The sequence below is a fragment of the Syngnathus acus genome, chromosome 19, assembly GCF_901709675.1.
Source record: "Syngnathus acus chromosome 19, fSynAcu1.2, whole genome shotgun sequence".
NCBI classification, from domain to species: Eukaryota; Metazoa; Chordata; class Actinopteri; order Syngnathiformes; family Syngnathidae; genus Syngnathus; species Syngnathus acus.
The window spans coordinates 1,396,473-1,419,544 of NC_051103.1; the positions used below are offsets into that span (position 1 = coordinate 1,396,473).

The 23,072-nt window shown below is 44.7% G+C and overlaps 1 long non-coding RNA gene and 5 other non-coding genes across 6 annotated transcripts; 3 read left to right on the forward strand and 3 right to left on the reverse strand.

Annotated features, from left to right (window-relative positions):
• Window positions 1-2,689: 2,689 nt before the first annotated feature.
• Window positions 2,690-2,762, forward strand: trnat-agu. Its single transcript has one exon. It is a non-coding gene; the product is annotated as a tRNA-Thr (tRNA).
• Window positions 2,763-4,457: 1,695 nt separating this feature from the next.
• LOC119137923 lies at window positions 4,458-22,408 on the forward strand. Its single transcript, XR_005101031.1, has 3 exons — window positions 4,458-4,469; window positions 20,618-20,624; window positions 22,216-22,408. It is a non-coding gene; the product is annotated as an uncharacterized LOC119137923 (long non-coding RNA).
• LOC119138872 lies at window positions 4,663-4,776 on the forward strand. Its single transcript, XR_005101275.1, has one exon. It is a non-coding gene; the product is annotated as a U5 spliceosomal RNA (small nuclear RNA).
• On the reverse strand, window positions 7,589-7,660 carry trnah-gug. The gene has a single exon. It is a non-coding gene; the product is annotated as a tRNA-His (tRNA).
• LOC119138846 lies at window positions 18,607-18,770 on the reverse strand. Its single transcript, XR_005101254.1, has one exon. It is a non-coding gene; the product is annotated as a U1 spliceosomal RNA (small nuclear RNA).
• Window positions 19,858-20,050, reverse strand: LOC119138853. The gene has a single exon (XR_005101261.1). It is a non-coding gene; the product is annotated as a U2 spliceosomal RNA (small nuclear RNA).
• Window positions 22,409-23,072: the final 664 nt, after the last annotated feature.

Here is a 23,072-nt window from a genome sequence, read left to right on the forward strand (position 1 = left end):
TATTATTATTGCCCATCAAAGAAGCATGCGGTTGGACATTATTGGTGCGTTCGGATTTTTTGGTACTGCACCACACTCTCTTTTTCTTTTGACCCTGCACAAAACACAAAATCATGTCATTTCACACAAAAACACTTTTTTTTTTTTAATTGTTCCGATGGATTCTAACTCACATAGTTATCCCGACAGGACCAATCCGGGTGCAAGCTGGCATGGATCTGGTTGAGCCGATCCGATTCATTAAAGTACTTTTCCTGCTCGTGCTGCGTGAGCGACTTCCACTGTGGATTTAATGAGAAAGTGTCAAAAAAAAAAAAAAAAAAAACACGCGCGCGTGAATGCGTGCGCATCGTACTTACCATCTGCCCCAAGATTTTATTCCCGGATGCGGTGTCTGTACGCTCTCCGCTTGAATTTTCAAGTTGAGCTTTGACAAAAGGCCGCTGCTCCTTCATAAATAACATAAACGCGTTCGGTGGTGTTTTGATATACGGCTTGGAAGGAGTCTGGGGTTCTTTTGTCCAGCTGGAAAATTAAAAGCACAAGCAAACGCATGTCACCATCGTGTGGGCATTCAAAGGAATACATTTTGCAGAAACTGAGGATTTACCCTGCTTTTTGGGGTGTTGGTGGTAAGATCGGAGTGAGCAGGTAACATCCTGGTGGTCGTATGTTATTGGACAAGTGTCCAAGGCTACAGAAAAATACGAACGTTAGACTTTTTTTATGATCAGAAACGCTAGAAATGTTAAATCTGGTTAACAGGTCGTCACATTTTGAGGATTAAATTAAAGTGTAAAATGGAATTATGTCAGTAGAATTTAAAGAAACAAAATATTTTCAGTTGCGTTTACTTTTTAATGCTTTTTAACTTTTGCAAGGACCAAATGGTATAAACTAGAAAAAGAACTAGAAAATGCAATTTCTGGAGAAATTGCGTGTGAAGGCGAAGAAGACCATGAATGGGAATCTTAAAAAAAAATTGCGGCAACATTTTTTTAAATTTGGAACAAAACGAAAGCTACAGGTTCAAGAGGTTCAGTTTGGAGTTCAAAAGTTGAAACGGGTCTAAACGGACAAAAATTGTAAAAGTTAGAGCAAATGTTATATTTAGGTCACTTCTGGTTTCATTTAAGGCACTTCTTGTTGAAATAAGGTCAATTCCGGTTTATTTAATAAACCCAGGTTTCTGGACACGTGCTTCATTTGGATAGTTCACCAATTTGACAACTTTTGCAAACATCCCATTGCACAGACCTGCTTGAACATCAATATTGCGTGTGATCATAACACGAGCACCGAAGGCAACTTTGATTGAGTCCGGGAGCTAATTCTTAGCGCCTTGCACAGGGGAAGCTTGCCTTGCCATTCTGCCAGTTCCTTTGTCTTTCTTGTAGTCATCGGCGTCAATTTGCACAATGTCCTTATGAAGCAGATTCAGCATCGCGGAGTTATGGCCATCCATCCACCCGTTTATTGGTGGCAAAAACATGCAGAATATGCTTTGGACACATTTCTGGGGAAGTGTACCTCGTCGCAAGGAGAGAGCTCTGTCCAGTTCCGACAGCTCATCAGACTTTTCTTTGACGCGGAGTCGGTTCAGCAGTTCAGCAAAGGCGACATCGTCTTTCTGCCTCATGATGTCGCTGAGTGTGATCGTTTTGAAGTTGTCACGCCAGTTGTCCAGCCGCGTGGGATCGTACACGCACAGAGGTTTGGACTGTCTCACAGGAGGGAGCTGAAAGAAATCTCCAACAGCAAGAACAGACATGCCACCAAAAGGTAAATTGTTGACTCGTGGTACCGCTCCCGCTGACATGTTTGCGCATGTCTGATATAAAGGGGCGTGATTCTCCAATAAACACGTTCGGTAGGTAGACAGGGCACGACTGATTGATTGACAGGGTAGTGATCCAATCATGACAACGCCATTCTCAGCCTGCGCTCCCACCGTGTTATCAGTAATATTTTCTAAATGTATTATTCATTTTATATTCAAACTGAAAACATAAACTAAACAACACGGAAGTCATTCAAGTCATCGTTTCTCAAGTCAAGTCAAGTCCCGAGTCTTTAACTTCCAAGTCCAAGTCGAGTCGCAAGTTTTTTCATTTTTTGTAAAGTCACAAGTCATCAACTCGAGTCAAGTCCAAGTCACAGTGACTCGAGTCCCCATGTCTGGCATTCCTATAATATTTAAGGTGTTTGAATTCCATTGCATGACACACTAAATTAACTACAAGGGACTCGAACCTGCAATCTTCTGATCCGAAGTCAGACGCCTTATCCATTCGGCCACATAGCCATGGGGAAAATTGCATCAAGTGAAAACAGGGCAATGATTTTGATGACTCCCCAGCCTTCAGAAGCAAGTGAAGTTCACAGTTGTTACAGACATGTCCTGTGGATTAATCCATTTACAGTAAAAGAGAATTGTTATGCCATTGAAATATAGCCTTATTAGTGCAAGTGATCGTGGATCAGTCTCAAAATCTGAAGGTTGTGAGCTCAACCCTCACACGGGGCGCTGTTTTCCATAGTCCACAGTAAAATCATTGTCAATTTCAGAAGATAGTAGGTTGCTCAGAATAGAATAAAGTTTTCTGTCTGTGAAGTTGAGTTTAATTGAAATGGCCGGTGGTTGAATCAATTTTACAGTAAAATAGCTTTGTAAAACCAATTGCTCATGGCCTTGTTAGCGCAGGCGGTAGCGCGTCAGTCTAGTAATCTGAAGGTCGTGAGTTCGACCCTCACACGGGGCACACCTTTATATAGTCCTAACTCTAGCCCTAGTTGGAAACTCTCATCCTCGTTGGAAACCCCAGTTGGAAACCCTGGCCACAGTTAGAAACCTTAGTTGGCCTCCCTAACCTGAGTTGGAAACCCTAGTTTCAGAATGCTCAGACTTAAAGTCAATTTTTCTTTCTGTGAAGTTCAGTTTGATTGAAATGGCCGGTGGTTGGATCAATTTTACAGTAAAAAAGAATTGTAACACCGCAATTGCACAGCCTCATAGTGCAGGTGCTAGAATGTCAGTCTCACAACCTGAAGGTCAAGAGTTCGGTCCTCAGGTGCGGCAGACTTTTTATATACCTAGTCCAAACTAGCCCTAACCCTAACTCTAGCCCTGGAATAATGACAAGGCTGACATCAGCAGCGCACGCGCGGCGTTGTTGACAAAGGACGAGGAATTTGATTGATGGATTTAATGATTTGGAGTGACACAGATGGTTTGATAATATTGTTGTTTATATGATAGTTATTTGATATATACTTTATATATCGTTATATTTCGGGTAGATGGAGCTCGTCAGCTTGGGAGGGCAATCCATCTAGGGGACGGAAAACCCTGATTCTCAAACCCCCACTGCCTTGTGGGTTACCTATTCTCGGGAAATCTATATCTTTATGTTTGAAGCCTGAAATGTGGCGAAATGTTGAAAGGTTCAAGGGGGCCGAAAACTTTCGCAAGGCACTGTACGTGGCATCGTTTCCATAAAGGACGATCGATGGATTTAATGAATTGGAGTGACACAGATAGTTTGATAAACGTGTTATTTATGTAATAGTTATTTGAATAACTCTGAATGTTACGTCAGACCCGTCCTCAGCTCTTTGTTTGTGTTTATGTCACATTAGCATACCTATCGTTTAGCCTGTTGTTGCTCGTTCATGTCTGTTCTTGGTGTTGGATTTTTCGAATAAATTTCCCCCAAAATGTGATTTATACCCCGGAGTGACTTATATATACGTATATATTTTTTTCACTTTATTGTGCATTTTATGGCTAATGCGCCGTATATTCCGGAGCGACTTTTAGTCCGAAAAATACGGTAGTTATGTATACACTTAATCCGTCAAGAAGTAATTTTTTCTAAAACTTTGGAGAGTATACTCGCTAGAGCTATTGGTCTACAGTTAGCAATACATCCTACTTTACCAGCCTTGTCTTTTATAACAGGGACCAGAACTACAGACATCATGGAGTCAGGTAGAGTACCGTGAGTCAGCAAGCCATGAGAAACAGAGAGACAGCAGCGCTGTCAATCGGGGGCCAGCTAACTTTAAATGCTCTGCTGTGATGTTATCCAGACCACTGGCTTTTCTGTCAGAAAGTTGTCCTCCGGCAATAGACACCTCATGACAATTAAAACAAATACTTTCCTCTTCAATTATGCCTACATGATAGGGCTCGCTTTTCACACTGTTAAATAGTGCTGAATAATGCTGCCTCCAGAGGTCAGCCATGCTCACACGATCTGTTACCCCCTCTCCCTCTATGTTACATGGGAGAGCTGCTTTAGCCCTGTTCAGGGATTTGACCTCTTTCCAAAAATTAATAACATCATTATTAAACAGATTATCAGCCAAAGAGTGAGCACTTAGGGCGTGCTCTTGCTTATTTATGTACCGTAATGCATATTTGTACTTGGCATTCATTTTCTTTTTATATTCAAGGACAGGTCCCTGTCTGGGCCTACCAGCTATTACCCAAGCCTTGTGGGCCTCATTGGCCTCTGCATGGTCAGCTACCCATTTATTCCACCCGGGCTTGATGTTCTTAGCCTTTCTATGGCGGGAGAATAAAGACCTGCTAGCAACCAGAAGGGCTCTCACTATATCATGATACATTAAACATAAACTTTTCCCCATATTATCAGCTCACTCATATTTCTCTTCAGATCGAATAAATCTTTGGCCTTTTACTCAAGATTTCCATGGGGAGGAACAATAAGAATCTATCTAAATTTTTTGATGCTCTGCGAAAGCGGAGCTTTCTTTCTCTGTTAGGGTTAGGGTTAGGGTGCAAAAAGACCAGACCTAAATTGATGCAGAAGTGGCTGTGTTCGGATTTGAACCCACAAGTCAGGAGTGACTGGAGTTTAAATAAATAACCGCTTAGACCGCTCGGCCACACTACCTAATTCCTAGGCTACTGTATGGAATTTTCTTGACAATCATATTAAAACTTTGAAATCGGAGGATACATAGCTGGTTTCCCCACCAGCAACCAGGTTAGTGCTGTCCGACACCGCCTTGTTTATAATGTAACAAAGAAGAAACAACTCGCAGAAGGCCTGGCAATCATCGACAAGAGCCAGCTACCCGGAAAGCAAAAATTGCGGTGCTACAACTTCACATTGTACCAAAGGGCCATGTGGCCACTGAAGATGAGCAAGATCAACAGCGAACGGACTGGACAGACTAAGCCAACTCCTACATTCGGAAATGGCTAGGTCTACCGAAAGGTTTCTCTGACACAGGCTTGTTCAGGGTAACCACGCTGCAACTGCCGATCCAGTCCATACCTTGGGCTATGAGTAGGAGAAGGCCAGGTTCGTTCTTGAGCTAATAGGATCCTTGGATCCTACTGTGCGAAATGCACTTGTGGCGCTATCGGCAGGCTTCAACATCAGGAAAGAATTGGCAAGGTGAATGAAGGGAGAGCGGGGCTTGGCTGGGGAGAGCCTCCACGATTCTTGTCCAAGGCCACAAAGAGGGGGACCCCTGTGCAGCGCACCGAATGCCAGCCTACAGCACCTACTGGCAGGCTGCACTGACACAGGCACGCTACAGATGGCGCCACGACCCAGTCCTGACGAAGCTGGCTGAAGTTCTCGAGAACAGCAGAAAAGAGACCAACAACCAGTCTGCAGCCATACAGCTCCCTGTCAGGCTTGTGAGGGCAAAGGAGAGCAGTCGAGACACCAGCCGACGAGGCAGTTTTCCGACAGCTGAAGTTCAATCGAATCAGGGAGACGCAGTTCCGCACTCTCACAAATTACGCAGTCGAGATTGAATTGAATTCCTTTATTGTCACGTTAACGCAGTGTTAACTGTGAAAATTAGTTCATACTAGGCATTCCATATCAATGAGGACAGGAAAAGGGTTCTTCTCCCTCGCCGGTACGCTGGCACTGCGTGCCCGGAGCCAAGAACGCCTTAAAATGAAGATGGATTTTTCATTATTTTTGAGATTGGACCAAAATCTACTAAAATGGATTTCTACAGTCTTCGAATTGGACTTTGTCAAATTTTAAGCTGATAGATAGGCTAGGAGAGAGGACTTCGGGCCAGCAGGAAAGGGAGATGCCATTTTCAAGGCGTGGTCCTCCTCCAGAAGGCTGCCTATCTATTAAAACAGAATTTGAATTTTGGAACAAAGGAGAACTGATCACTCCAACCAAATAGCATTTTAGACCCTTTGTCTCCTCTTTTGCTCCTCAGTTTCTTATGTGCAATCACCGAACCCCTCTTTAGTGATTTGGGTTTTTTTTTTCAAATTCAAGACATAGATGTTTTTTACTGCCGCACAACATGAGCCGTGCATGAACACCACCTTGTTCAAAGATTAAAACCGACACAATGCATGAATTCACGACAAATGACATACCAGCAAATCAGTGTGACTTCTGCTGTTGCCTTTGCGAGACCAGTTCAGATATGCGTTATCACGAATTTATAAATCAGGTGTGTTCGGACCTCCGCAGTGGAGGCTGTGCTGAATCCCTGAGACCGCCTCACCGAACCCCTAAAGTTTGACCGAATCCAGGTTAAGAACCACTGGTTTAGAGGCTGTCATTTCTGCAAAAGGAGGATCTACTAAATATTGATGTCATTTTTCTGTTGGGGTTTTCAATTGTATGCATCTGCCTACTTTTGTTTAAATAATGATTGCACACTGTCTGCAAATCCTATAAACTTCATTTCACTTCTCAAATATCACTGTGTTGATCACTGCCGTCATCCGCCATGCATGGATTCGGGCCATCTGATTGGTTCCTTTGCCCCCCCGACACACACAGGAATGGGTTCGGACTTGAATAGTAAGTGTTGGGAATCGTTTTGGCTGTGCGTTCAGAGCAAGGAACAAGCCACTAGCCCCACGGGAAGTTGTCATTTTCTGTAAGCTTGTGTGTATGTAAATTTGTCATGGTCCAACGTAAGACTGTTTAGGGTGAATAAAAAATAACTGCAACAAGTTTATTCTGCTATTCACCAGATTCAAACTGGGGTTGCAGCCGCCTCAATGCTAAATTATGGCCAATATGCAGTTGCATGTTTAGGGTCTTTTCTCTAGGATCTTCAGCCACGACACCCAGGCAGACCATGAAAGAATGTTGATGTTAAAATGTTGGTGGAACTATCCAATAACTACGCAGATCCGATGATCCCTAAGACTTGAGATGAGACAAAATTGAAAAGGCTATTTGTTGACAGTGTCTGTGAGTTACTTCAACCCAAAAGTTCACATAAATTACACATAGCTAATGTTGACCACAAAATGGCATGTGAGCTGGCCAGGAGTCCTGGAATCTTCTGATCTGTAGACAGCTGCGTTATCCATTGCTCCATGAGCCCCACGGGAATATGTGGCTTGTAAGCTTGTGTGTAACACTTTTGCAAAAATGAAAAAATAAATAAAAATGGGTGACATTATTTGAACATGCCATGATGCTTTATTCATTGTGCCACTCGCCCTACAAGTTTGTAGGTCAATTTTCTATTGACCGCAAACGTGTGGAAAATCGTCATTGTCCAAAAGCAATAGTGAGCAAGGGACAAATTCCACGCAGTAATTTGAGCATGCCATGACCCGGATTCGAACCAGGGTTGCTGCGGCCACAACGCAGAGTACTAACCACTATACGATCATGGCCAATATGCACAACTACGCTACTGCATACAGGCCATGATCGTGTAGTGGCTAATGGTTGAGTGCGATTCAAATCCGGATTATGGTATAATCAAATTACCTTGTTGAATTTGTCTGCTGGTCACTGTTGCTAAACAGCCTTCCTTTGGACAATGACAGTTTTCCACACAAGTTTACAGTCGATACAGTCTTGTAGGGTGAGTGGCGCAATGGATGACACATGACGGCGGATTCAAGTGATGAGAATCAAAACAACAGATTTAAGAGACTCAAGGTAAATTAACTCAACCCGTTTTGTTTCAATTGACAGCCCATGTGACATGCACCTCAGATGAAATGGGGCTAGTTGATCAACAGCAATGTTTTAACAAAGGGATCATCTGGGAGTTGAACCCTCGACCTCTCACACCCAAAGCAAGATTCATACCCCTAGACCACCGGTGTCAAACTCGAGGCCCGGGGGCCAGTTATGGCCCACCGTATCATTTTCTGTGGCCCGCGACGACAAATTGTGCATTAAATTTACGTCATACTAAAATTGCAAATTGTCGTAACTTTTAAGAATCTTCTTAAAATTATTTTTGAAATATTTGAAAAGTTTCCACTAGTCTGATTTGAAAAAACAATTATTTGTCAGTTTGTTTTGTAGCTTATACTGTATATAATATGAACCGTTTATTTATTTGGGTTGACAGTCATAATGGCCCGTCGAGGGAAACTTTGACTACAATGTGGCCCGCGACAAAAATGAGTTTGACACCCCTGCCCTAGACCAACGAGCCTCAAAGAAAGCTCGCAGACCATGTTACATTCTGTGTAACATTGGCCTATCAAACAGTCCACACAACAATAGACAACAGTGTTTCAAAGAAGAGCTCGTCCGGGAGTTTAACCCGGGTAATCAAAGAACCCTAGGCGAGAATCATTCCCCTGCACCAATGAGCCCCATAGTAGACCAGCTGACCCCGTTACATTCCGATTGGAAGCCCATGTGACATGGACCTGAAGACTGAATGTCAGTGATTTATGGAATAAATGGAATCTGGTTGGCCTAAGGCTCCCAATTCCCCAACTTCAAACCCTAACGCTAACCCTCAAACCCTAACAATTACCAAACCCTAATAAATTAACCCTTAACCTGCTAACCCGCCTACCATAACCCCCTCACCTTTAATCTCTAATACTCCCCCTAAAGGTAGTGCTCTCTAAACTTGAATGCAGGCATATGCGAACTGGACCAGCAGATTGCCCCATTTCAGAACTGTTTTAGAAACCTTTACAGACGGTTAAAATCCACATAATAGTTACGCGCGCATGTGTTCCGTGAGCGTTCTCGTCCCCCCCCCCCCACCCACCTTTCCTTTCTCCCGCCAAGTAGCAAATTGCCCCTCTACACAGAACAGTCCTCGTTAGTATAGTGGAGAGTATCTCCGCCTGTCATGCGGAAGACCGGGGTTCGATTCCCTAACGGGGAGTTTATTTCTTTGTGCAAAGTAGAATTTAAGCAGGTTTTCGACCCATGTGCGTTAACCTGTGTTTGCAGCAGAGTTATTGTATAGCTGCATTGGTTTATATCATTACATCATAAGATGGCACCGCGGATGGCCACCTCGGTGACTCGCTCTCTCCTACTTTTCGTTATTTTCTATCTTTATAACCTCACTTTGAATCATACTTCCGGTTTGCCACGTAGAGCGCCGCAGCGTCACGAGAGAGACGATCTACATTCCAACATTTCTATATGTTTTTCTAGTTCTTTCGCGCTTTTTATGTTTTTTACTCCACTTTTGGGAGTTTACTATTGTTGAAAGTCGCGGACCGTCAATCCCTGCCATTTCAACCACGTCACTGTTTGGCTCTTAGCGGAGGCTTCGTGGCTGTTTGTCTACCGTCGATCATCGGACACGTAAGCATGGCTGCGGATCAAGAGGTTTGTACGGCTTTGTGCACCAATTGCACCCTTCTCTTAGATAGGTTGTCCCTGCTAGAGGGACGTGTCTGCCAGCTAGAGCAGAATAGTGCGATAACACTAGATGTGGCGGACACAGATGCAGACTGTAGTCAGCCCGCTAGCCCCGTTAGCATAAGCCCCAAGCGGCTTGCTAACCGCGATGAGCCAATCAAGACGTATAGCCGTCCCAAGCTATCTCGGTCTACTGGCTCTCGCTACTGGTGATGCGGAAACTATTATACATGCGTTTATTATGTCGCGCCTGGACTACTGTAACGCATTATCAAAGTCAAAGTCTGCTTTATTGTCAATTTCTTCACATGTCAAGACATACAAAGAGATCGAAATTGCGTTTCCTACTATCCCACGGTGGAGACAAGACATATTACACCCAATTGGTCCACAGACAAATAAAACATTCAAGGAAACAATACACAAAGTAAAAATAAGAAGGCACATACCGTATTTTTTGGACTAAAAGTCGCTCCGGAATATACGTCGCATCAGACATAAAATGCACAATAAAGTGAAAATAAAAACATATATAAGTCGCTCCGGAGTATTAGTCGTATTTTGGGGGAAATTTATTTGACAAAACCCAACACCAAGAACAGACATGAACGAGCAACAACAGGCTAAACGATACGGTATGCTAACGTGACATAAACACAAACGAGAAGCTGAGAACGGGCCTGATGTAACAATAACAGTTATTCAAATAACTATAACATAAATAACACCTTTATCAAACCATCTGTGTCACTCCAAATTATTAAAGCCATCGATCGAGTTGGTTCTCCTTCATGTATACAAGTCCGACATCAGCGGCGCGTTACAGTTAAACATTTTCTACAGGCCCATATAACAATATATAAACTATGTATGAAATGACAATAATATAAACAACAATTTTATCGAACCATCCGTGTCACTCCAAATCAATCAATCCATCAGAATCTTCGTCTTCCGTGTCATTTGAGAAAAAAGAAAAAGAAAAGAAAAGTTGACGCCGGAAAGACTACGTGTGCCACAGACGTCAGACTAGATATATTAAATAAATGTAATATAAACAACAATTTTAACAAACCATCCGCGTCACTCCAAATCATTAAATCCACCGGAATATTCATCCCGTGTCAAAAACCCCCAAAAATAAACAGATGGCGATTCCGGACCTACGTGCGGCGCTGATGTCAGCCTCGTTGTCAGTTGGCGGCTCCAATTATTCCACAGATCTACGTATATAACTATATTGTAGCGTTACCGAAGTACCAAGCAAGACGTGGGTTTGGTAACAGGCCGGCTCTTTATTTCACAAATCAAGAGCTCAACACGTGAGCCAACACACGCAAGCGCCCAGGATCGCTCGTTCCGCCCCCCCACCCCCGGCTGCCTTCACGGCCTCCCTACAAAATCGGAAACTACTGAAGTCTAACAACATACACGTTGCTACTCTAAATAAATTACATATCAAATAACTATAACATAAATAATACGTTTATCGAATAATCTGTGTCACTCCAAATCACTAAATCTCCCGACTTTGGAAGTCAGTGAATGGAACTCATTGTCAGTGAGGCTCCAATTATTCCACAGCCATAGTGCGCCCTTATGCGGTTTGAAATGAAAATTACATGTGAAGTGATCAACTATACTAGTAAGTAAGTAAAGTGTTAATGATCAAGTAAAAATTTGTGAAAAAATTCACATATAAGTCGCTCCTGAGTATAAGTCGCCCCCCCACCCAAAGTATGAAAAAAGAACGCGACTTATATTCCGAAAAATACGGTATATAAATGTATTATTTATTTATATAAAGGCCGGTCCACGAAAATATTTCTGACACGTAACCGGTCCGTGGTGCAAAACAGGTTGGGGACCACTGATTTAGTAGAAGGTGGCTACAGATAAAACTTTGAGTTTATTTTGAAAAACTTACAGGTCACTCACTTAAGTTCAAACGCACGCACAACCAATGCAGCTATATAATAACTCTGCTGCAAACATACGTTAACGCACTTGGGTTGATAACTGAACCCTGGTCTTTCACACGACAAGCAGAGATACTATCCACGATACTAACGAGGAACATGCCCTGTGTTAGGGCAAGATGGACTGCTTGGCGGGAGAAAGGAAAGGGAGGGGGCAGAAAGGGGAACGCTCACGGAACACATGCGCGTATAACTATTATGTGGATTTTAATCATCTGTAAACGTTATTAAAACAGTACTGAAATGGGGCAATCTGCTGGTCTGGTTCGTATATGCCTGCCTTCAAGTTTAGAGGGCACTACCTTTAGAGGTTAGGGTTAAAGGTGAAGGGGTTACCGTTAGCGAGTTAGCAGGTTAGGGGTTAATTGTTAGGGTTTGGTTATTGTTAGGGTTTTAGAGTTAGCGTTAGGGCTTGAAGTTAGGGAATTAGGAGCCTTAGGCCAACCAGATTCCATTTATTCCATTAATCACTGACATTCAGTCTTCAGATCCATGTCACATGGGCTACCAATCGGAATGTAACGGGGTCAACTGGTCTACTATTAGATAGATTAGATTAGATAATCCTTTATTATTCCCTCAATGGGGAAACTCCTGTGTTAGCAGCAGTACACTTAACATATACACACACACACACACACACGCATGCGGGGGAGGGGGTAAAAGATTAAAAAAGTAAAAGATATATATAATTAAAAAATATGGACAGTACATACACAATACATAATATACAGTGGAGATAAAAAAATATTAGATAGAAAAATAGTGCAAAGGAAGAAAAACAGTGCAAAAAAGCAGGTAAGAAGAGTTGAGGTAGACAGATATTGCACATATGATTGCACATATGGTTATTGCACGTCATTATTGCATGTTATTATTGTCCGTTAGCTACAGTGATCGGCCTGGTTGTACAGTCTGATGGCAGCAGGGAGGAAGGACCTGCGATGCCTCTCGGTGGTGCATCGTGGGTGATGAAGCCGGTCACTGATGGAGCTCTCCAGGGCTCTGACAGTCTCATGAAGGGGGTGGGAGACATTGTCCATGATGGAGGACAGCTTAGCCACCATCCTCCTCTCCCCCACCACCTCCACCCGGTCCAGACTGCAGCCCAGGACAGAGCCGGCTTTCTTCACCACCTTGTCCAGTCTCTTCTTCTCCGCTGCAGTGATGCCGCTGCTCCAGCAGACCACCCCATAAAAAATGGCGGACGCCACCACAGAGTCGTAGAAGGTCCTCAGGAGGCCGTCCCTCACTCCGAAGGACCTCAGTCTGCGCAGCAGGTGGAGTCTGCTTTGGCCCTTCTTGTATATGGCCTGAGTGTTAACAGTCCAGTCCAGTTTATTGTTCAGGTGAACACCCAGGTACTTGTAAGAGTCCACAATCTCTATGTCCGTTCCCTGGATGTTCACCGGCGAGGGGGGGACTTTGCGCCGGCGGAAGTCCGCCACCAGCTCCTTTGTTTTTCCAGAGTTAATCTGGAGCCGGTTCCGCTGGCACCAGTCCACGAATCTGTGATTCAGTTCTCGGTACTCCGTCTCGTCTCCGTTGTTAATGAGACCGACGATGGCGGAGTCGTCCGAGAACTTCTGGAGGTGGCAGGTTGATGTGTGGTGGGTGAAGTCAGCTGTGTAGATGGTGAAGAGGAGGGGGGCCAGGACGGTAAAAAGCCTTAAAACAATACGAAGAAGAAAATGACGTAACTTCCCGTTCGCGACCGAGTCGTGTATTGCATTTGCCGTTCACCAACGAACGAATCTGTGAGTGAACGGATCACTCATTGAGTGAATCACTCAGTGAGTGAATCACTCACTGAGTGATTCGCATTTCCAGTTCATCGTGAGAACGGATCAGTGAGGGAACGAATCCTGACTTTCCCGTTCGCAAACGAGTCATTGGGTTAACTGCCTTTCCGTGCATCAACGGATCAGTCAGTGAACGTGTTGCGTCTCCTAGCGTGAACTATGTAAGCCAGAATGTAGATTTACGATTTACTTATAGTAGGTTTTAAATGACGTGTATGCAAACAAAATGCCTAAATGCTATTATCTAATATATCGACTGTAGTTTCACATTAGATTGGTTTGAGATGTACTTTTATTATCATTATTATTATTATTATAAACATTTATGTTATAACTTGTCTGGTGTTTTATTCCTTGTTTTTATATTCGCCATTCAAAACATAAAAATCTGACATTTGGTTAACTGCTTTATATGACAATATGTATGTGTTTTACGTTGCTATATGAGTTGGTGTCCCCCAAAATAACAAACGTCGGCATAACGTTTTTTTTTCAACCTTTTCTTCAAACACAAACACATTCGGTATAATAACACCATCAACTACAAGCCAACAAATACAAAATTGAAACATCAATGTCGGCATAACGTGTGTCGGCTGGCAATAGCATAGCAGCAATGCTGTCTCTCACTCACTCACTCGTGAAGACCAATCAGCAGCGCCAGCGAGCGTTAGATGGAGGAGGGACTTTACGCGTCAGTGACGTAACTTCCCGTTCACGAACGAGTCGTGAATTGCATTTGCCGTTCACCAACGAACGAATCTGTGAGTGAACAAATCACTCACTGAGTGAACAAATCACTCACTGAGTGAACAAATCACTCACTGAGTGAATCACTCACTGAGTGAATCATTCACTGAGTGAATCACTCACTGAGTATTTGGCATTTCCAGTTCACCGCGAGAACGGATCAGTGAGGGAACGAATCCTGGCTTTCCCATTCGCGAACGAGTCAATGAGTGAACTGCCTTCCTGTGCATCAACGGATCAGTCAGTGAATATGTTGCGTCTCCTGACGTGAACTGTGCAAGCCAGAATGTAGATTTAAATATGTCGCCTAGGACACTACAAACAACTCAAAGTTTAGTTTATCCATCCAGTAGATTAGCGTATGATCGCCAGCGCCTGCTGGAGGTACGGTCATCGAGTGTTTTCGGACACGTAGCCACAACTACCCTAGTCTGTTTGCGTAGCCTCGGAGTGCTCAGGGCGCTAGCCCCAGGAGCTCACGACGCAGCGGGCTCGCCGGGCAGCACACGCCGGAGGAGGAGTAAGCGTAGGCGGTGTGACCGGCGGCGAAAGCGCGGCTGTCGAGGTGGGCTAACGGCTAAGCTGAGAGCTAACCCCTACAAACCGCCGCTTCCATCCATCTTCCTCTCCAACGTCCGCTCGCTGGATAATAAAATGGACCATCTAAAACTGGAACTCTCTTCAAAGAGGGAAGTTAGAAACTGCTGCGCTCTCATCCTGACGGAGACATGGCTGAACTCATCAATGCCGGACAACGCCGTTAGCCTGGAGGGGCTCGCTACATTCCGCGCCGACAGAAACAGCGAGCTAAGCGGTAAATCCCGAGGAGGTGGGCTGTGTGTCTACATCAACAACAACTGGTGCAAAAATGCTAGATCTGTCGCCAGCTTCTGCTCTTCGGACATCGAGCTTTTGACTGTGAACTGCAGACCCTTCTACCTGCCCAGGGAGTTTACTGTTGTTAGCATCACGGCTGTGTACGTGCCTCCTAGCGCTAACACTAAAGAGGCCATGAGGGTTCTCTACCGGACAATTAGTGAGCTGCAATCCACGCACACAGAGGGGGTTTTCATCATTGCTGGGGACTTCAACCAGGCTAGCATGAAGACTATTCTCCCTCATTTTTACCAACACGTGGATTTTCCAACTCGGGGAGAGAACACTCTGGACTTGGTTTACACCAATATAAAGGATGCATTCAGAGCAGCCCCCCGCCCCCACCTCGGCTCTTCAGACCACCTATCTGTTATGCTAACCCCTGCATACAGGCCCCTGCTGATCAGAGCAAAACCCACAGTGAAGCAGGTGAGGGTGTGGTCTGAGGGGGCCATGGAGGCACTCCAGGACTGCTTTGAGTGCTCTGACTGGGACATGTTCAAATCAGCAGCAACATATGACAATCAGATCAACATTGATGAGTACGCCATGACTGTGTCAGCCTACATCAACAAATGCTCCGAGGACGTCAGCACCACTAAGAACATCATCACCCGAGCCAACCAACGACCCTGGATGACTGAGGATGTACGTCATACGCTGCGAGCACGGAACTCAGCCTTCAAGTCTGGCGACAAGGAGGCACTGAGGACAGCGAGAGCCAACTTGAACCGTGCCATCAGGCTAGCGAAGCGAAGCCACAGTCGAAAAATTCAGGATTTTTTCCACGACGCCAATAACACCAGGAGTATGTGGCAAGGCATACGGGCGATCACGGACTACAACTCACCCTCCCCCCCGGTGGGTGAGGTTGATGCTGACTTCCTAAATGGTCTAAATAACTTCTTTGGGCGTTTTGAGGCACTAAACAACACTCCGGCAGTTAAAACTGTTCCCCACCAGGAAGAGGAGGTCCTCTGCCTTGACTCAGCCGACGTGTGGAAGACTCTGAGAAGAGTCAACCCACGTAAGGCCCCAGGCCCCGACAACATACCTGGGCGGGTGTTCAAGGAATGTGCAGGCCAGCTGGCTGGTGTCATCACAGACATTTTTAACATCTCGCTGGACCAAGCCAAAGTGCCAGTGTGCTTCAAGGCTGCCTCCATCATTCCGGTGCCGAAGAAACCTCAAATCACCTCATGGAATGACTACAGACCTGTGGCACTGACTCCCATCATGATGAAGTGCTTCGAAAGGCTGCTCAAAGATCACATCGTCTCCAGACTCCCCCCAACATTCGATCCGTTCCAGTTTGCCTACCGGCAGAACCGCTCCACTGAGGATGCCATCTCCTCCGTTCTTCACCTGAGCCTGGCTCACCTGGAGGAGAGGAACACCCACGTGCGGTTGCTGTTCCTGGACTTCAGCTCAGCGTTTAATACCATCATTCCACAACATCTGGTGGAAAAACTGGAACACCTGGGCTTCAGCACCCCCCTTCGGAACTGGCTGCTAGACTTCCTCACCAACAGACCTCAGTCAGTCCGGGTCGGACAGAACACCTCCGATGTCATCACCCTCAGCACAGGCTCCCCTCAGGGCTGCGTCCTGAGCCCCCTGCTGTTCACCCTGATGACACACGACTGCGCCCCCAGGTTCACCACCAATCACATCGTGAAGTTTGCAGACGACACAACGGTGGTGGGCCTCATCAGGGACAACAACGACCTGGACTACAGAGAGGAGGTGGAGCAGTTGGTGGGCTGGTGCAGAGAAAATAGCCTGATCCTGAATGTGGAGAAGACGAAGGAGATCATCGTCGACTTCAGGAAGAACCAGCCTCACCACGCTCCACTGATCATCAACAGCTCAGCTGTGGAGGTGGTCAGCAGCACTAAATTCCTGGGAGTCCACATCACAGACGACCTCACCTGGACTGTGAACACCACAACACTGGTCAAGAGGGCACAGAAGCGCTTGTACTTCCTGCGGAGGATGAGGAGAGCCCACCTGCCCCCACCCATCATGAGGACGTTCTACCGAAGCACCATAGAGAGCATTCTGACAAGCTGTCTCTCGGTGTGGTGTGGAGGTTGCAGCGCCTCCGATTGGAAGAACCTGAGGAGAGTGGTGAGGACAGCAGAGAGGATCATCGGGGCTCCTCTTCCCTCCATTCAGGACTTGTCATCCCAGCGCTGCGTGTCCCGAGCCCGAAATATTATCAGTGACCCATCACACCCCCACCATGGACTGTTCTCCCTGCTGCCCTCTGGGAAGAGGTTTCGCAGCATCCGCTGCAGGTCCACCAGGTTCTGCAATAGTTTTTTCCCTGCTGTCGTCAGACTGCTGAACATTCAAACGTAGCATTCCTCTGCACACTTGTAAATACTGCTTTTTGTCTCCTGCACTGTTCACATACTTTATCACTGCTGCACTTTGTACTTTCATATTTTTATATAGAATGTCACTTTTTTTTATAACCAGCCGAAATACCTCTACATTGCTGAAAGCCGTATGCAACGAAATTTCGTTTTGTACACACCGTTGACAAAATGACAATAAAGTTCTGTCTAAGTCTAAGTCTAAGTCTAATTTACGATTGACTTATAGTAGGTTTTAAATAACGTGAATGCATATATATGCCTAAATATTGTTATCTAATATATCGACTGCAGTTTCACATTAGATTGCTGGTTTGAGACGTACTTTTATTATTATTATTATTATTACTATTATTTTAATGAACATTTATGTTATAACTTTTCTGGTGTTTTATTTCTTGTTTTTATATTCGCCAATCAAAACATAAAAATCAGACATTTGCTTAACTGCTTAAATTAACAAATGTTCAACCTTTTATTCAAACACAAACACATTCGATATAATACCATCAACTACAAGCCAACAAATACAAAATTAAAACATCAACGTCGGCATAAAGTGTGTCGGCTGGCAATGGCATAGCGGCAATGCTGTCTGTCACTCACTCGTGAATCTTCGCGAACGACCAATCAGCAGCGCCAGCGAGCGTTAGATGGAGGAGGGACTCTACGAGTCAGTGACGTAATTTCCCGTTCACGAACGAATAAGTGACGCAACTTCTCGTTCACGACCGGGTGAGAGACTGTTGCCAACGGATCAGTGTGTAGGTGTTGTATTATAGAAAGAAATGTGTCAATTACCCGAGCCAATTATTATTATATATAGGTTGTGTAGTTGTATTGTTTGATGTGTATGGGTTGTTGCCACTGGATGTTATTTAAAAAAAAAAAAAAAAAGCCGTATCAGTGTGTGTGTGTGGGGGGGGGGGAGAGAGAGATTCATTGAACGATTCGTTTGAACGAATCCTTTGAGTGAACTGATTCTAAAGATTCAGTTCACCTAAAAGAACTGGAATGCACATCACTAGTGGTAATTACATAGTATTTTGCATTTACTAATTTGTTACATACAGTTTAGCAAGCAAATGCACAGTTCCAGAGTACAATTAATAACATGCTCAAAACCGTTCAGTGTGTGACAGCACCTAAACTCCATGTGCGTACTACTGCGCTTACTTTTTGCTTTAAACAGTAAAACCAGGGGAGAGCGCGGACGCAGTCCCCCACTACCAGAAATTATGCAGTCGAGATTCCCACATTCGGAGAATTCGCAGAGGTCAGCACAACCGGAGTGCAATGGCTGAGCCTCTCCCTAGGTGAACCACCTTCTTGATCACGGCATCTCCCCTGCCAGGTAAGTATGAATTGGATCAGTTACCCGGCCGCCGTCTTTACCGCACACGCCATCTTCAGTCACGGGCTTAATTTCGCCAAACGTGTGGCACACATACACACTCAGTGGATGAAACAGGATTTGTAGAACTTTTTATATAGTATCTTTAGTCATTACAAAACCAAAGCATGATAAATTAATTAAGTAAAAAATAGATTAAAAAAGACGACCATCATGCTTTGCTTCTTTTCCTACCCTTAATTGCCCCTACCCGCGCCTTTGTTCACCTCCTTTTTCTTAGAGTCGCCATCTAGTGGTGATGGCAGCAACCCAACAAAATAAAGTGAAATAATATATCTGCAAAAACATGCCCATCACGCATTGCCTCTTTTAACCTGAGAACCCTAAAACTATGAATTTGTATTTATTGAAAACCTCCAGGGCAGCTCGGTGGTGCACTGGGTAGCACGTCCGCCTCACAGTTAGGAGGGTGCGGGTTCGATTCCACCTCCGGCCCTCCCTGTGTGGAGTTTGCATGTTCTCCCCGGGCCCGCGTGGGTTTTCTCCGGGCACTCCGGTTTCCTCCCACGTCCCAAAAACATGCTTGGTAGGCCGATTGGCGACTCCAAATTGTCCCTAGGTGTGAGTGCGAGTGCAAATGGTTGTTTGTCTCTGTGTGCCCTGCGATCGGCTGGCAACCGGTTCAGGGTGTCCCCCGCCTACTGCCCGATGACGGCTGGGATAGGCTCCAGCACTCCCGCGACCCCCGTGGGGACTAAGCGGTTCAGAAAATGGATGGATGGATGAAAACCTGCAACATTACCACTGAATTGTTTTTTTTCTGAACAAGTTTTGAAAACGACATTTTCATGAAAGTTTGAGAATAAGAATTGTAATTAAAATTCTTGAAACAATGATAGGAAAATCTCAAGCAAAGAAACACATTTTAATTATATTTTAGAACGGTTACGTAAATTCTTGCTGCCTCTCAAGCCGAAACGTCTTACATTTAGATCAGACCCCATCAAGTCATAATTGACAGCTTAACCCTGTAAGAATGAAGCGAATGGATTGAAATGGTTTTCTTACATATTGAACTGTTGATTTGACCAGGAGAGGGGGTGCACCGTGCCTGGAGATACTGCTATATCAAGTCGATGCGTGGAGTGGACGGGGCAAGCCCCTTTTCCAAATCCCTATTCCAAATAAATCAATTAAATATGTGGTCCCCAGATGGGGGACGTATCAGCTATTAAACTGATAAGAACAGATACTACACTTGATCTTAGCCAAAAGACCGAGAAGCGATAACCCGAAATGGCTCTGAGGCAACGACTTAAATAAAGAGACTACCAATTCAAGTTACGGTTGCATGTATCAACTGATGCTAATGCCACATACTGACCCCTGTGAATTCCCCAAATGTGGGAATCTCGACTCCATAATTTCTGCTAGTGGGGGATTGCGTTCTTTCTGTTTAAAACAAAACTTTTGCGCAGTAGTACGCACACGGAGTTTAGGTCTACAGTGCTGTGACACACTGAACGCTTTTGAGTAGTGATGGACACATGAGGCTTCCTTGGTGTAACTGCCGAAGTCGAAGCAGTTGTGTCTTTCGCCGCTGGGCGGAGCTGTTGTGGCTCTGGCGAAGCTTCAAATTTTGCATGGTGTGCAAATTATTTTTGTGTGAATTTATTTTTGTTCCTTGTTATTTGTATATAGTTTGTAGCACTGTCTTATTGATATTAAGTTGCGATAGAAACCGGTGGTAAGTTAGACTTCGAGGGCACTTCCTGTTTCCGGGAAAGAAGCGGGAAGGTGACGTGATGCAACAGCGCAATAGTTAACGGCCGACCTAGGATGCGTCATCGCGAAGCTACTAAGTCAAAACAGTAAAGTACCCGGTTGTTCACTGGCAGGCCAAAATATGTGTTGTCACCAGTTCTACGGTGTGGCTGTGATGTCAATGAATTAAGATCACAGTAAACATCTGTAACAAAGAACTCTCGTCTCTTTAGTGAAGAAACTGGCACACTTGGGATTTGAGGCTTTCCCACCAAACGGTTTGCAAATAGGTTCATTTCTCGAGGCTTCAGGTGCACACAACCCCTCCTGCTGGTCAAAAGGAGTAATTTATTCCATTAATGAGAATTACATTCACCGTTATATTTTGCTTCATGTAGCCTGATCAAAATGAATAAAACTTCTCTCTGTATGTGCATTCACGTGTAACATTGAAGGAGGTGGACGTGTGTTTCAATATGTAAATAAATACCATCATTGTCTATTAAGAAACTAAAAGTTGATGGAGCACATTTTGTTTTGAAGGGCTGCTGTGTTTTAACAAGGAAAGACTGATGTGCTTATGGATGAAGATGACTTGTACTTGTGATTGTGCTTGTGAACAGTAAAGGTTCAAGATTCAAGAATTTTTATTTGCCATATTTGAGCGTGCCAAACAAGGAATTTGACTTCGGTACATCACAGCCTCTGTTCAACATTTTGGTAACTAACAACACTCAGGACGTGTGAAAAATGACAAATATTCTCCCAGGAGGGCAACGAAAAACTCAAAACTCCAACTAGGGCAAATGAGAAACCTTGAGAAGAGACCACAGATGGGAGGGTCCCTCTTCCAGGATGACCAGGCTGCAAAGGATGCAGAGAGGACACAGTACAAATAGTGTAGACAATTCAAAAAAAGGTGTGGAGAGCGGGATGTTATTGCACAGCAATGACTCTGAGACTCTAAGAGTGGTGTGAGTTCATCAGAGCAACAGCCTGGGGGAAGAAGCTGTCTCTGTGTCTGCTGGTTTGGGCGTACAGAGCTCTATAACGCCGTCTGGAGGGGAGTAGTTCAAACAGACTGTAATCTGGGTGAGAAGGGTCTATAGAGATGTTACTTGCACGTTTCCTGGTCCTGGACAGGTACAAGTCTTGGATAGATGGGAGGTTGATTCCAATGATCTTTTCTGCAGTCCTGACTGTCTGTTGCAGTCTGTGCTTGTCTTGTTAGGAGGCCGATCCAAACCAGACAGTGATGGAGGTGCAGAGGACAGACTGGATGACGGCAGTGTAGAAGGTCTTCCCGCAGCAGGTTGAACTTCTTGAGCTGTCTCGGGAAGTACAGCCTCTGCTGGGCCTTCTTCCGGACAGAGTCTATGTGGCCGGTCCATTTCAGGTCCCGAGAGATTGTGGTTCCCAGGAACTTGAAGGTGTCTGTGGAGAGAATAGTATTACTGCGGATAGTGAGGGGTGAAAGTGGTGAAGGGTCTCGCCTGAAGTCCACTGTCATCTCCACGGTCTTGAGCAGGTTCAGCTCCAGGTGGTTTTGGCTGCTCGTGGACCAGCCGCTCCACCTCCTGTCTGTACGCAGTCTCGTCACCGTCCCGGATCAGTCCGATGAGAGTGGTGTCGTCCGCATACTTCAGGAGCTTCACAGGAGAGTCACCTGAGGAGAAATTGTTGGTGTAGAGCAGTGCTTCTCAAATAGTGGGGCGCGCCCCCCTTGGGGGGTGCGGTGCAATACCTGGGGGGGCGCGTGTGACCCTGGGGAACAGGCTTTTTTTTTGGCAGTACTAGAATAAAGTGTAATTGCGCATTTACTACAGTAGGCGGCAGTAGCGCTCTCATTGTTACTTCTGTCACGTTTGCGACAGTGCAACATTTTAGCTGTGCACTGCAAAACGTGCTCATTGTAGCCATTAAACCTGACTTCCTCCTCATTTTGATGAAAAAAAGAAAGAAAAAAAGAGCACAAATTGTTTAATTCACCTTGTTTTGTAGGTTCAAGTGTTTTATATATTGTGCTCCTGAGTTAATGTTGCTGAACTGAATATAAATAAGTTATTATTTTTTTAGTTTTTGTAGTTTATTATTATAATTATTAAATATTATTTATTGATTTTATTTAATTTTGCAATGGTGCAATTAGTTGGTCAAACATGTTTACAGTTTAAACAAGGATTTATTTATTCTTAATTTCAGGCATTGATGCACTTAAAATCTTTTCTGTTGCAGACTTAAAACACGATTTGATAAAGTTATTCTTTGTAAGTTTGACCATATGTCTTTCTTTTTTTCTTTAATGTTAATAAGGATAAAATGTTATGCAGAGATGGATAGTCACAGTGGGGAGTGGGGGGCGCGAATAGTTTTCTTCTTGCTAGGGGGGGCGTAACAGAAAATAATTGAGAAGCACTGGTGTAGAGAGAGAAGAGCAGTGGGGAGAGGACGCACCCCTGAGGGGCGCCAGTATTGGTGGTCCGGGTGTCGGATGTGATGCTCCCCAGCCTCACACTGTTGGCCAGGAAGCTGGTGATCCACTGACA